Source organism: Rhamphochromis longiceps, linkage group LG5 (genome assembly GCF_057381845.1).
Source record: "Rhamphochromis longiceps isolate RC_006_pf linkage group LG5, R_longiceps_female_GT1.1, whole genome shotgun sequence".
In the NCBI taxonomy this organism is placed as follows: domain Eukaryota; kingdom Metazoa; phylum Chordata; class Actinopteri; order Cichliformes; family Cichlidae; genus Rhamphochromis; species Rhamphochromis longiceps.
The window spans coordinates 41,414,395-41,427,763 of NC_140561.1; positions in this window are offsets into that span (position 1 = coordinate 41,414,395).

The window sequence follows — 13,369 nt, forward strand, 5'->3', positions numbered from 1 at the left end:
ATCGCTGGCACGCTTGACTTCAGAGAGGTTTACTGATACGGCCTTCGACTTCACCCTAACGGAGAAGCGGTATCCGTTTTATGAGATGAAACTCAACCGTTCTCCTGTCACCAGCACGTGAGCCTCAGCAAAGAAAACAAAAATGGAAGTAGTTCAGCAGCGTATTGTGCTGTAAAATCAACTTACTTCCAGACACATACACACACATAAACATTTGCGCGCTAATTTGTCACGAGATAATTTCAGCTACCTCTAAAACTGGTCGAAACATAGTTCCTTTTGGCGAACTTAAACCTAATTTGTCACGAGATAATTTCAGCTACCTCTAAAACTGGTCAAAACACAGGTCTTTTGGCGAACTTAAACCCCTTTTTTATTTTTTATCACATTTCTTTAAACTTTTGCGGCCGTCTTTATATACCAAATAGTGTTTCTCACCCCTGACGTCCCACTGGTGATTCAGATCATTGGACTGAATCCCACCGCCGTGGACCAGATTATAACACCGGCCCAGACCCGAATTTAACGTCCTGGGGCTCTCTCCTCGTCCAAGAGGGCTGTGCACAGGCTTCGGTGCTGGCTCCCCACGGCGTCAGGAATCAGTGCTGGATCTTGGAACAGAGTCACAGATAACAATTCTGATATTTTCTGATCCGGCTACGAAGGACCAAATAATGTTAGGGAAAATATTCTAAAACACTTCTTCAGTAAAGACTCAGAGAAGAGAAACACACAGAACTTCTTGCTAGCAAGGGCAGCCTCCAGACTGAGACTCGCACTAAGAAACTGCCCCAATCTTTATTTATACTTCAGTAGGTGTGTGTGTGTGTGTGTGTGTGTGTGTGTGTGTGTGTGTGTGTGTGTGTGTGTGTGTGTGTCCTGCTGATCAAAGGGTCATGAGAGCACAAAAGGTACATCCTTGGTCAGGAAAGGGGGTAGTCTCCCCCACCCTAGATAACATGGTGAGGAAGTCCAGCAGTTCATCTATATGTAAAGAAGCACTTAAACTAAAACAGACATAGCTACGTTAATCCTGCCGTAAAACAATAAAACAAGGTATGAGCTCTCATGCTCCCAGACGTGGGGGTGCATTCCTGGGATGCACCCCAAGCCTGCAGCCTGTTAGAGATCACACACAATTAATTATATGCCTCTAAGTATACATGGTTGAATATTTTCTAATACAAATAACTACATGCAGTATTCTACCATATGCAAACTTATATCACTAAAAGATTATACTGACTACTAAATACAATTTTCCATTGACACCAGCTCACTCCCGGTGGCTACCTGGCGGGGCCTGGCGCCTGTTGCTCGGTCAGGCCTCCTCCGGGGTGCGGGGGGCCCTCGGGCCTCCGGCCTCTGGGCCTGCGCCTCGGTTCACAGCTGGCTGCCGGCAGAGCCAGCGGGCACACCAGTGCAGCCCCCTCTAGCTTCTGCTCTGTGGCTACTGGGTGACGCCTCGTCTGGGGATCCTCAGCCCTTCCCATGAGGGTGGCACGGATGCCCCTCCGGTGGTCCTCTTTGGGCTCTCGTGCTCTGGGGCCTCTGGATGTCTGGGGCCTGGATCTCCTCCATGCCTGCTTCATGCCCTAGGGGACGGGGCTATGGCTCTCTACATCCTCTTGCAGACCATTACATGTGGAAACCATTTGAATACAAGCGCGCTGATCCACACAGGTGTGCACACGGGTGTTCACTGCTCGTAGACTTAAATTACACATTTCTTGGCTGCTACTTCAAAGCACATTGTGCGCTGTCTGTCCTGCGTGCTGCACAACAACATTCAATATTTAGTATTTACTGCTGTTTACACTTAGCTAGATTAATGTGATGGTGTTGTGTTTAGTATGTTGCTTTGGTTTTTTATTTTGCTTGTTTTCTATTCTTCTTCTCTCAACAGGTGATCCAGGAGATTTTTTTTCTCCCCCCCTTTCTCACTGTCCCTCTCCCCTTCTGTTTTTCTTTTCCTTCCTCTTTCTCTCTCCCTTTCCTATCTCTCACTCATGTTTGTCCCGTCTGTAACATCTGAAAATAAAATATAATAAACAATAAAAACAAAGGTCGATCAAATGGACCAATACGGCGAGGCTGTGATGATCCATTTGGCAAAGTAAATCCATTGGGTCTCCTTGTTGGTCTTCAGACAACAATTCTGACGGATAAAGAACCAAATGGGACAGGCAAAAAAAATAAAAAATAAAAAATAAAGCACTAGAAGAAGAAACAGTAAAAACCAGTAAAAAAAAACCAGCAAAACTTTAAAAAGTTGCTTGAAAAACAAATGTGTCAAGAAGCATTTGTTCTTCAAGCAACTTTCATTGTTTTTTTGCAAAAAAATGGCTCTGAGCCCCTCGTCACTGGACTATAAAGTTTGATACGTCAGTGTAAATCCAGCTTGGTAAATTCTTGTGAATAAACTTGTGACTTTAGTCTCTTTGTGCTAAGACTTCCCGAACCATGAAAACTTAAACCTGGATGTGGTCAGTTTGGAGTGGCTTGCATGTGGAATTCTCACACAGAGTAAGTGTTGCCAACTTAGCGACATAGTCGCTATATTTAGCGAGTTTTCAGACCCCCTTAGCCACTTCAAATCTGGGGACTCATGCTGGTGTTATTGGGAAGACTTATGACTACTTTTTGATGTGAAAACATATATCGCACTTAGTCTCAAAAAGCAGCAGGTGCTGCCGTGGGCACCTCGCCCGTGCCAAAGCGCTCACAGAGGGCGAGTCATCCTCATGCAGCAGTCGCCCCCAGCTTCTGTCAGAGCAGGAGATGCGTCCAAACTGCAAATGAATCGCGCATGAACGAAGCCGCTGATCCCGCCCTGACTGTAACACAGTCAGTTCTTCTTTTACTCTTACTTTTTGTGCATCACAAGGTTTACAACTACTTAAACACACACACACAAACTCCACCAGAGTGCCTATTTCGGGACACTTTTGCTGGCACCAAGACCAGATAAAGGAGCGGGGTTGGAATTGTAACATTAAAAACCAGTAATTGCTAAAAGAATGTAATTTGTAGTTCTAAATATATTCTAAATGCATGTAGGATGTTTTTTACTCACTTCCATGAGGTTATTTATCTCTCCTACAACATAGGTTATAATTACATAAGCATGACCAATTATACAAATTAGGCAATGACGTTATTTAGCAACTTTTAGCGATTTTCCTTACTAGGAGTTGGCAACACTGCACAGAGCGAACGGGTGAGATCCATTTGTGTGAGCACTTCTGTGTGAGCACTTCAGCTGATGCTTCTCTGATGTGATCTGCAAGAGCTGCAACAGAACGCTGCCCAACAGGAAGGGCCGAAGAACGGCTCTTAGAATGATCCTGTGATAGAACCTTGAAGGGCAGATTCATGCAAACGCTCACACGAGTGTCCCAAACTAGCTGCTGAGGCTATGCAAATATTGCTCCCCTTTCCTACCACTTACCTCTGTCAATCATCATTTCAACTCTGACTGTTGAAATGAACATTTATAAGTGGAAGATGATCTCAGAGTCTGTTTGTCATCATCTCTCCAAGAACAGAGAAGCTGTGTTAGGAGAGACAGGCTGATCCTTCTTGCTGATACAGGGCGTTGTTACTCTTGGTGATGACTGGATTGACTGTGTGTAATAAAGCCCAAAGCAAATGTTTATAATAAGGCTAAATTGCTATTTGCTCAGTTTTCTGCCAATAGTTTGAATAAAGACAATGTGTTTATTGTATAGAAATTGCACCAATAAAATAGTATTTAAACTGCTATTCAAACAAAGTGGGTTCACTGGAATTGTGCCAGTCTTTTCACTGTTTTGGAAGCTTTCAGAGTTTTTATTCGCAAAACACAAATGCTGTGAGTTAAAATGTATCAGGAATCAATTTAAATATTAATAAATAATAAATATTTCCTACAGTATCTGGGAGTACACAAGGCAGTTTTAAAAAAATATTATCAGCATGAGGATTATAAGGGGGTCCATGGAAAAATGTTACCTCCTGTAAGGGGTCCCTCACGCCCAAAAGTTTGAGCGCCCCTGCTATAACCTGCAGTTGTTATAGCAACCCCAGGTGGTCCTCGATTGTAATGGAAAATGACTGAATTCGAGTTCAGTCAGAATCCTTTTTGTCTGACCTTTTCCTAATAACATTAAATTTACAGTGTTGAATTACACAGCAGGGAGATAGTTACAACCCTTTAATGAAACCTAAGTATAAGGGTATTATTCTTTCACTGCCAGGTGCCAACACAATGAAGACCAGCTATTTAAAATCTCTCATTAATTGTGTTACAGCCTCACTAAAAACTAATCCAGCTTCCTCCCACTGTACGAAGACATGCAGTTTAACTCATTGGTGTGTGTTATCTGGCTTCATGGACAGATAGAGCTGGGTGTCATCTGCATAGCAGTGTAAATGTATGCTATGTCTTCTAATGATGCTGCCTAAGGGAAGCATGTATAATGTAAACAGAATTGGTCCTAGCACTGAACCCTGTGGAACTCCATAATTAACCTCAGTGTGTGAAGAGGACTCTCCATTTACATGCACAAACTGGAGTCTATTAGATAGATATGATACAAACCACTGCAGCACAGTACCTGTAATACCTACAGCAGGGGTGTCAAACTCAAATACACAGTGGGCCAAAATTCAAAACTAGAACAAAGTCGCGGGCTAACGTTAATGTTTATTGAAATATATTTATTCCTCCAGATATAAGAATGAATATTTTCTTATGGACTCAAACACGTTTTGCTGAAAAACTGAATATGGAACAAGCAAAGCTTAATACTAAACAATACATATATTAGCTGTATAATACCAGTAGGCCAGCTCTGATAGTATTTTTGGTATGGCTTTGCGGACCAAATGTAATTAGGCTGCCAAGATTGGCCCGCAGGCCAGAGTTTGACACCTATGACCTACAGCATGTTCTAATCGCTCTAATAGGATATTATGGTCGACAGTATCGAACGCTGCACTGAGGTCTAGCAGGACAAGCACAGAGATGAGTCCACTGTCAGAGGCCATAAGAAGATCATTTGTAACCTTCACTAAAGCTGTTTCTGTGCTGTGATGAGCTCTGAAACCTGACTGAAACTCTTCAAATAAACCATTCCTCTGCAGATGATCTGTTAGCTGTTTGACAACTACTCTTTCAAGGATGTTTGATATGAAAGGAAGGTTGGAGATTGGCCTATAATTAGCTAAGACTGCTGGGTCTAGAGATGCTTTTTGAGTAAAGGTTTAACTACAGCTAGCTTGAAGGCCTGTGGTACATAGCCGATTATTAGAGATAGGTTGATCATATTTAAGATCGAAGCATTAATTAATGGCAGGACTTCTTTGAGCAGTTTTGTAGGAATGGGGTCTAAAAGACACGTTGATGGTTTGGAGGAAGTAATTATTGAAGTTAACTCAGAAAGATCAATTGGAGAAAAAGAGTCTAACTTAACATCAATGGTACTAAGAGTAGCTGTAGATAATATTACATCTGTGGGATGATTTCTGGTAATTTTTTCTCTAATGATAAAAATTTTATTTGTGAAGAAGTTCATGAAGTCATTACTAGTTAACGTTAAAGGGATGGTTGGCTCAACAGAGCTCTGACTGTTTGTCAGCCTGGCTACAGAGCTGAAGAGAAACCTGGGGTTGTTCTTATTTTCTTCAATCAGTGATGAGTAGATAGGTTGATCATATTTATGTAGGAATGACACATTGATGGTTTGGAGGAAGGAATTATTCCAGTTACTTCAGAAAAAAATCAATCAGAAAGAAAAAAGAGAAAAAAAACTGAAGTTAAAGGGATCCTGATTGTGTTTCAGGGGGATCAGTGGATGCTCTCCAGCAGCAGCCTGTTCATTCGTGGTTCAGGTGCCAACAAATCAGACAGCAGCATTTACACAACGTTTAAACAGCAAACACTCATGGAAACAATGTGATATCATCCACACAACATGTGTACAATGTCTAAAAAACAGTGCAGAAATAACCAAACAGGCAGGATGAAAAATGAGTTTAGTGCAAGAACAGCTCCCGAGTCACCTTTAATAGTTAGAACATGTGACACACAGCTGCTGTCAGGATAGTTCCACTTATCAGAGTGCATGGATGTCTTTTATACCTGCACAGGTGACTTCTCTAATTACTAAGACTCTCAGTCAGAGGGAACCACACGGCACAGATGAGTCAGGATCGGAAACAGGAAACAGGATCACGAGTGAATGTGATCTTTGTGTGACGCAGGAAGAGCACATTCACATGCTCGCATGTAAAACTAATTAAACATCATGTCCACATTTTCTCCCGCTCCTCCGGCTGTGCCCTGCTCTCCTTCACCTCATCCACCGGCTTGCAAACCGAGCGCTACAACAAACAGGAAGCTGGCGAACCCCGGGGACTAACCAAACAAACAGGAAACAGCACATCAACAGAGTTCCTAATTATGAGGATTTGCTTTGCTGCTGGTGATCATTAGTGGAAGCTACTGTTTCTAATGGAGTCACAGGAAGAATATTCCAGAGTCGATGCTTTATTAAAGCAGTCGGCCTGGCCTCCGAGCAAACCTTCAGGAACGATGAAGCACATTTGTTTACATCTCACTCACTTCATTTTAATATTTGACATACACTTCAATAAAAAGTTATTAGCTCTGAAATTAAGCGAGGGAGTTTTTCATTCCAGGGGAACATTTCAGAGGAATTTTGTTGATTTCTGTTCGTTGCTCTTTTTTGGTTTCTTAATATTTAAGGAAAAAATCAGTCACAAATCTTTGAACTTCTTTTTTCTGCATGTGTGGGATATTTTTGGTCAACCTTGCCCTGCCTGCAACTGATAAAGCTTGTTCCAATAGTTTTTAATAATCATACTGAAGAAAGACGTGAAAAAACTTAGAATTTGAATTTATTAATAAAATGATTATGAGTCAATGTTGACATCTAACAGAACAAATGTGACTGGAATCTAAATATAATCTGAGGATGAATGAGAATTTCCTTAGTTAAGATTTGTGTGACTGAGTAACAGGACAAACTGATACGTGATCAGTGAAGAACACAGACTGTGAAAAATGAAAGTAGCACTGGTTTTTCACTGGTTATTAAGAGGCGATGTACAGAAAAAAAAATAGAAAAAAGTAGAATAGAAATTCATGCTCATGTGTTGCGTGTGCGTGCACTGCTGCAGCTTCATCATGGATGAGGGCTGTAAGGAAATGTGACTTTTATTTGTTCCCTTGTACCTTTTTTGCACCACGAACCGGTTTATGTCCGACAGACCAGCTTTTAAGGTGTTGCGGATAAATACAACAAAATAAGACCAGGACCAAAAAAAGAAAAGAAGAAAATGTAGTCATAACACCCAGGGAAAAGACCCAGGGAAACTGAGTTAACGATAAAAACCGATAAAAACCCAGAAAACCAACGATTTCACACCCGAGCTTCAACTCTTGCGGCCCGTTGCCAAACGACTCATGGACTGGCACCGGTCTGTGGCTCGGGAGATGGAGACCGCTGATTTACATGATAAAAGAAGAAAAATATTGTAACAAAACTCTTTGATTCCTCTACAACAGTACCTTCATACAATCTCCATGGAAAAGTATTGTGCCCTCTTCCTGTAACAGCAGGAAGTGTTAAATAAGTGCAGGCTGAAGAACGCTGTCTCAGTTTAGAGTCACTCAGACCTGATAGCGACCTGTGAGACGTGATTTTACACCTTCAGTTTTTACTCACTGAAGCCATTTGAGGAGGCGTGTGTGTGAGTTTTTTGAGACTTTTGTCTTGTGTCCTTGAATAGAACTTCTATTGACAACTTGCTTTTTCCTTTAGCTTTATGCACAGAGCCTGTAATCCTAACACACACACACACGATAGATTAGTCATTGGCTGATTACCTAAAGCTCACAAAAGGATGCAGGAAGGTAAAGTGAGGGGCCAGAGATGAGTCACTTTGTGACCCATACGTCTTTGTCTTCCTCTCTTTGTGCACAGCCACATTAAACACACACACACACACACACACACACACACACACACACACACACACACACACACACACACACACACAGGAAGCATCTCCTGGATGTTTTTGCAACAGCTTGTTCCTCTAATCTGCGGCCCAACTTCCAAAACCGTCGGTATGTGAATCCTGCTGGAATGCCAAACAAACAGACATGTCTGAACATCACAGAGACATTTCAGCTGGAAGTAAAAGAAAATAAAAGTGTGTGTGGAAAGGAGGAGGAGGAAAACGAGCTGTTCACTGATGAAGAGGAGGAGATGAAAGGAAGAAGGGTGATTTGAAGTGTACGATAGAAAAGAAGTGGTGAAGGAGAAGAGACACGGAGAGAGAAAGGAGACAGATGGGTGGGAGGAGAAGGCCGGGAATGAAAGGGAAGAGGAGCGTGACGGTAAAACGAAAGCAGGAGGGGGGTGGAGGAGCAGAGGAGGTGAGGACTGAGAGGAGAAGAGGAGCCAAAGGGATGATAGAGAGTAAAGAACAGATGGTGGGAGAAAAGGAAGGATGAGGGGGGACAAAGATGATAACAGCAGGAGAGAATAGAGAAAAGATTAAATATCGCTGGACTCAAACAGAATCAAGAGAAATAAAAGAGGAAGACGAAAAAGAGAGGAGGAGGAGGAAATGAGAAAGGTGAGATTTTGAAGCAAGAGAGGAAAAGAACAGAAAGGAAATAAAGAGGTAAAGGATTTTAGATGCGTCCCGCCGCCGAGCTTCTCCATATGATGAATGATGACACACCTGAAACCAGGTGGCTGGGAGAAAAGACCTCAACGAACACAAGCGAACATACAAAAAGTCAGTTTGTGAAGGTCTGATGCTGCTGGACGTGTGTGTGTGTGTGTGTGTGTGTGTGTGTGTGTGTGTGTGTGTGTGTGTGTGTGTGTGTGTACTGTCTCGTGGGAAATCTGAAACTTAGAAGAGGAAACAAAGTCAATAAAAAAAACAGGCTCACTTATCCTCTCTGGGCAGCAGTCAAGGACACCACAGCAGCTCCACTGCTCGAGGCTGGAAGCTGCATCGTCACTGTAGCGGACAGGAACTCAGGCTTCCTGCTGCAGTCCAACACAGAATATTTATTCCAGTTATTTATTATTTCCTTTTAACGCTGGACGTGTGAATGTTTGCAGGGTTTAACTGTCACAGAGTTACTGTTAATGGAGTTTTATCTGAGGGTGCACGGTCAGTGTGTTTATGTGATCACAAGCGTCACATCACTCCATAAAGTCAGCATCATAAACCCTGGCATGCAAATACATGATAAGCTAATAGTGATCTGAGTAGAATAACATGGAGTTCCCCTGAGAGTCGTTCTTACTCTCCTCTACATCCAAGAAGCCTAAATGTGCAGAATCGTGTGCATAGGAACCTTTGTATTAGTATTTATTGACCTTAAAATCTGCCTAGCTGACAGTCATGTGCACATTACACCACTGTTTGTGCTATTTATTAGCAGTAATGATAATCAGCAGTGTAGCACATTCAGCGTTAAGCTAACTCACCTTCACTCCATATTTTTCCCTTGGTGGTCCACACCTCATGTCCAGTGGTTTCATCCCCCACCAGTGATTCAAATTGGAGATGATTCTGACTCAAAGGTGATGACACTGAAGGCCTCACTCTTAAGAGTTGCTTTCTTAAGCAAGGGAATTAAAACTTCTTGGTATCATGTTCATGTTGTTCATGCTGTGGAGCATGAGCATAAGCAGAGCATGAGTTTGAGGGGCAGAGTGGTGGACGCTAAAGCAGGTAAAGCTTTCAGCTTAGAGACAACAAACAATACAGAGAAAACCCAACAATCATATGACCCCCTATGAGCAAGCACTTTGGCGACAGTGGGAAGGAAAAACTCCCTTTGAACCGGAAGAAACCTCCGGCAGAACCAGGCTCAGGGAGGGGCGGGGCCATCTGCTGTGATTGGTTGGGGTGAGAGAAGGAAGACAGGATAAAGACATGCTGTGGAAGAGAGACAGAGGTTAATAATGACTAATGATTAATATGCAGTATTAATAGGATTGAGGATACAAGTGGCTGATATGAACTTGCTCCATAGTGTCACTGGGCTCACCCTCTGAGACATGGTGAGAAGCTCACAGTAAACTCCTTCATATCCAAAAGGACCAGCTGAGGTGGTTCAGACTGCTGATCGGGCTACCTCCCGGGGTGCCTCTCTTTGAGGGTTTCCCAAGCAAGCTGGAGAGGTACAAGCCTCCTTCACCTGACCTGGGAGTGCTTCGGGATACCCAGCGGGAACGAAATCTCATTGCTACAATAAAGCATGTCTGGATATCCTCGCCAGCTACCATAGCGACCTTATTAAACATAACCTCAAGAAAACAAATAAGTGACAAGCAAAAACCGGATCTGACAGAGAATGCTCATTTGTTAGAGACTTGCCAATCATAGGTACTCCCACCTTAAATTATCTCCTGTTTCCTGTTCCTGTGTACCACAGGCCTTCAAGCTGGCTGTAGTTAAACCTTTACTCAAAAAGCATCTCTAGACCCAGCAGTCTTAGCTAATTATAGGCCAATCTCCAACCTTCCTTTCATATCAAAAATCCTTGAAAGAGTAGTTGTCAAACAGCTAACAGATCATCTGCAGAGGTTTATTTGAAGAGTTTCAGTCAGGTTTCAGAGCTCATCACAGCACAGAAACAGCTTTAGTGAAGGTTACAAATGATCTTCTTATGGCCTCTGACAGCGGACTCATCTCTGTGCTTGTCCTGCTAGACCTCAGTGCAGCGTTCGATACTGTCGACCATAATATCCTATTAGAGCGATTAGAACATGCTGTAGGTATTACAGGTACTGCACTGCAGTGGTTTGTATCATATCTATCTAATAGACTCCAGTTTGTGCATGTAAATGGAGAGTCCTCTTCCATTCAGTTCAGTGTATTTATACAGTGCTAAATCACAACAACAGTTGGTGCTTTATATTGTAATACCCAACAATAATACAGAGAAGACTTTGACAATCAGACAACCCTCTATGAGCAAGCACTTGGCGACAGTGGCAAGGAAAAACTCCCATTCAGCAGGAAGGAGCCTCCTGTAGAGCCAGGATCAGGGAGGGGTCATCTGGCCATCAGGGGCAGTTGGAAGTGATTCATTCAAGCTTTAAGCTTTTGAGAGGACAAAGTCAGGACACTGAGGTTAATTATGGAGTTCCACAGGGTTCTGTGCTAGGACCACTACTCTTTACATTATACATTCCCTTTGGTTCCTTTAGGAAGGTTTCAGGCACTCCAGCGTTGCCTGATTTTCTTTTAGACCCAGAGGAAATCTTTTTTTCAGCATCCATGCTACCAAAAAACTGCCCTTTTAAAATTTGCCGTGAAATTTCCCGAACATCCATCAGCAGTATTTATCTAAGACGCACTCTCTAATTAAATAAAAATGGAAGCATTTTTATTTCTACTTTGTGATTTATGCTGACAAGGCAGCGGACACAGTTTCCCCAGCGGAGCTTTAAAATACGGCAAATGTAAAATTAAAATGATGAAAGGAGTACATCTGACAAACCGTTTCCCATCAGCAGCAGACAATTACACACTTAGTGTCTGCCCATTCCAGGCTAACCTTATATAAGCTTATAAGCTTTTGATTGCTTTCATTTGCATTTACTTCCTGATGACATTGCCGCTTCGAGGCACAGCTTTGCATTCAAACGGATGAATCGGATCTGCGCTTATCGGGAACATTTTAGCCTTTTTTTCAGCGTTCTGTTCAAACCACGTTGGCCCTCCAGTCCAGGAAACAGCATCATAAACAAAAACGAGAGCGCTGACCAACAGTCGCGTTACACCCTGCATCTCAGCGATAATAAGAAACGCTATCCAGGAAGGAGAGGCTCATTACTATTTCTCCAGGCCGGGCTCAAAGAGGAAATCTTCTCTTCTTCGGTGGTGCACATGAGTAACGTGGCAGCTGTGGTCACACAGCCAGGTCGTTTATTTCACACAAATGAACGCTCCTCGCCTCATCTCGATGCTAAATTGTGTGGGTTGATCCGCTTAACGGTCTAACGGAAGCAGGGATATTGGTATTAATTGCACGCCAAGTCTGCACACACCCTCCCTCCACGCACTCACAAACACACGCTTCTCATCGTCTTCTTTACAGTCTCGTTATTGTTTCAATTTACTCATCGCTTTTTTCTTTTTACCATTATTTTCTGTCTTAATTTTAAAATTTCCCTATAATGACTGAGATTACAGCAGAGAACGGGGCTTTTCTCACTGAGGTGAAGACTTCTGAGCTCCTTCCACAGTCGTGATTTGGCATCAGGATGTTTCAGATAAACAACAACTGAATGACATCTGCAAACATTTAGATAAAGTACCAGCTCCTAAAAAACCCAAATGGAAGATACCAACGGAAAATCTCAACATCCACACTTTATTTTAGCTGAAGGTCCAAACACAAAGTCTGAAAATGAAAGCGAAAACTGAACATCAGGCACCAGTTTTGCTCTCTGGTTGAGCAGGCGACTGTTTGCCACAAGGCTCGATGCAGCATTTGATTCTGAACCTCGGCTCTTTAACTTGCCTGTCTGACAAATTTTCACAGTTTTATCAAATAAAGGTAAAAATATTGTACATATTGAGTCCAAAATTACGACATAATTATAATTAGATAAATACTGAGCTGTTAACATTCATAGACACTTGCAGTGTACTTATCTTTAAACAGTACTCATTACAGTATAATACAACCAACTACCTGTATTTATATAACTGTTCAGTAGCAACCAGCATTCCTACCCCTTACTCAATGTGAAATACCACCAATCACATCACACCTTGTACTGCACTGATCCTACTCCTTACGCTGTAGCTGTAGATATATTTATATATTTTGTTGCTGTATATAATATGTGCATTACCTCTGAAACGTTTATCTTTATTTATGTCATTCTCTGAATGTTGGATGTAAAAGCCTACAGCTGCAAATGGAGAGATGCCAAACTGTGTTTCATTGTTCTAGTACACTGTAATCCCTAACAGTTGTTCTAGCTCATAACTAATAAGCTCATAACACTCAAATGTCGTTTTGTAGTTGAGCAAACTATAAAGTATTGAGCTCTGTTGGCTTTTATGCAGCTTTAATTGAATAGGGCTCAATATTTTTTAGCTAATTTGTTTGGAACGCTCAAAAAGTTTAAGAAGCATATATTAGTGACGTTCTGGTGGGTGGAGTCTTGTCGCTCCCTCAGGAAAGCTGAGTCAGCCATCTTGAATTTACCTTGATGCGGGGAAGATTTGGCCAGCCCGTGTGGATTAAGAGTCCAACTTCAACCCACCACGACCACCACCTTATTTTTTTTTCATCAACTGCCCTACATTT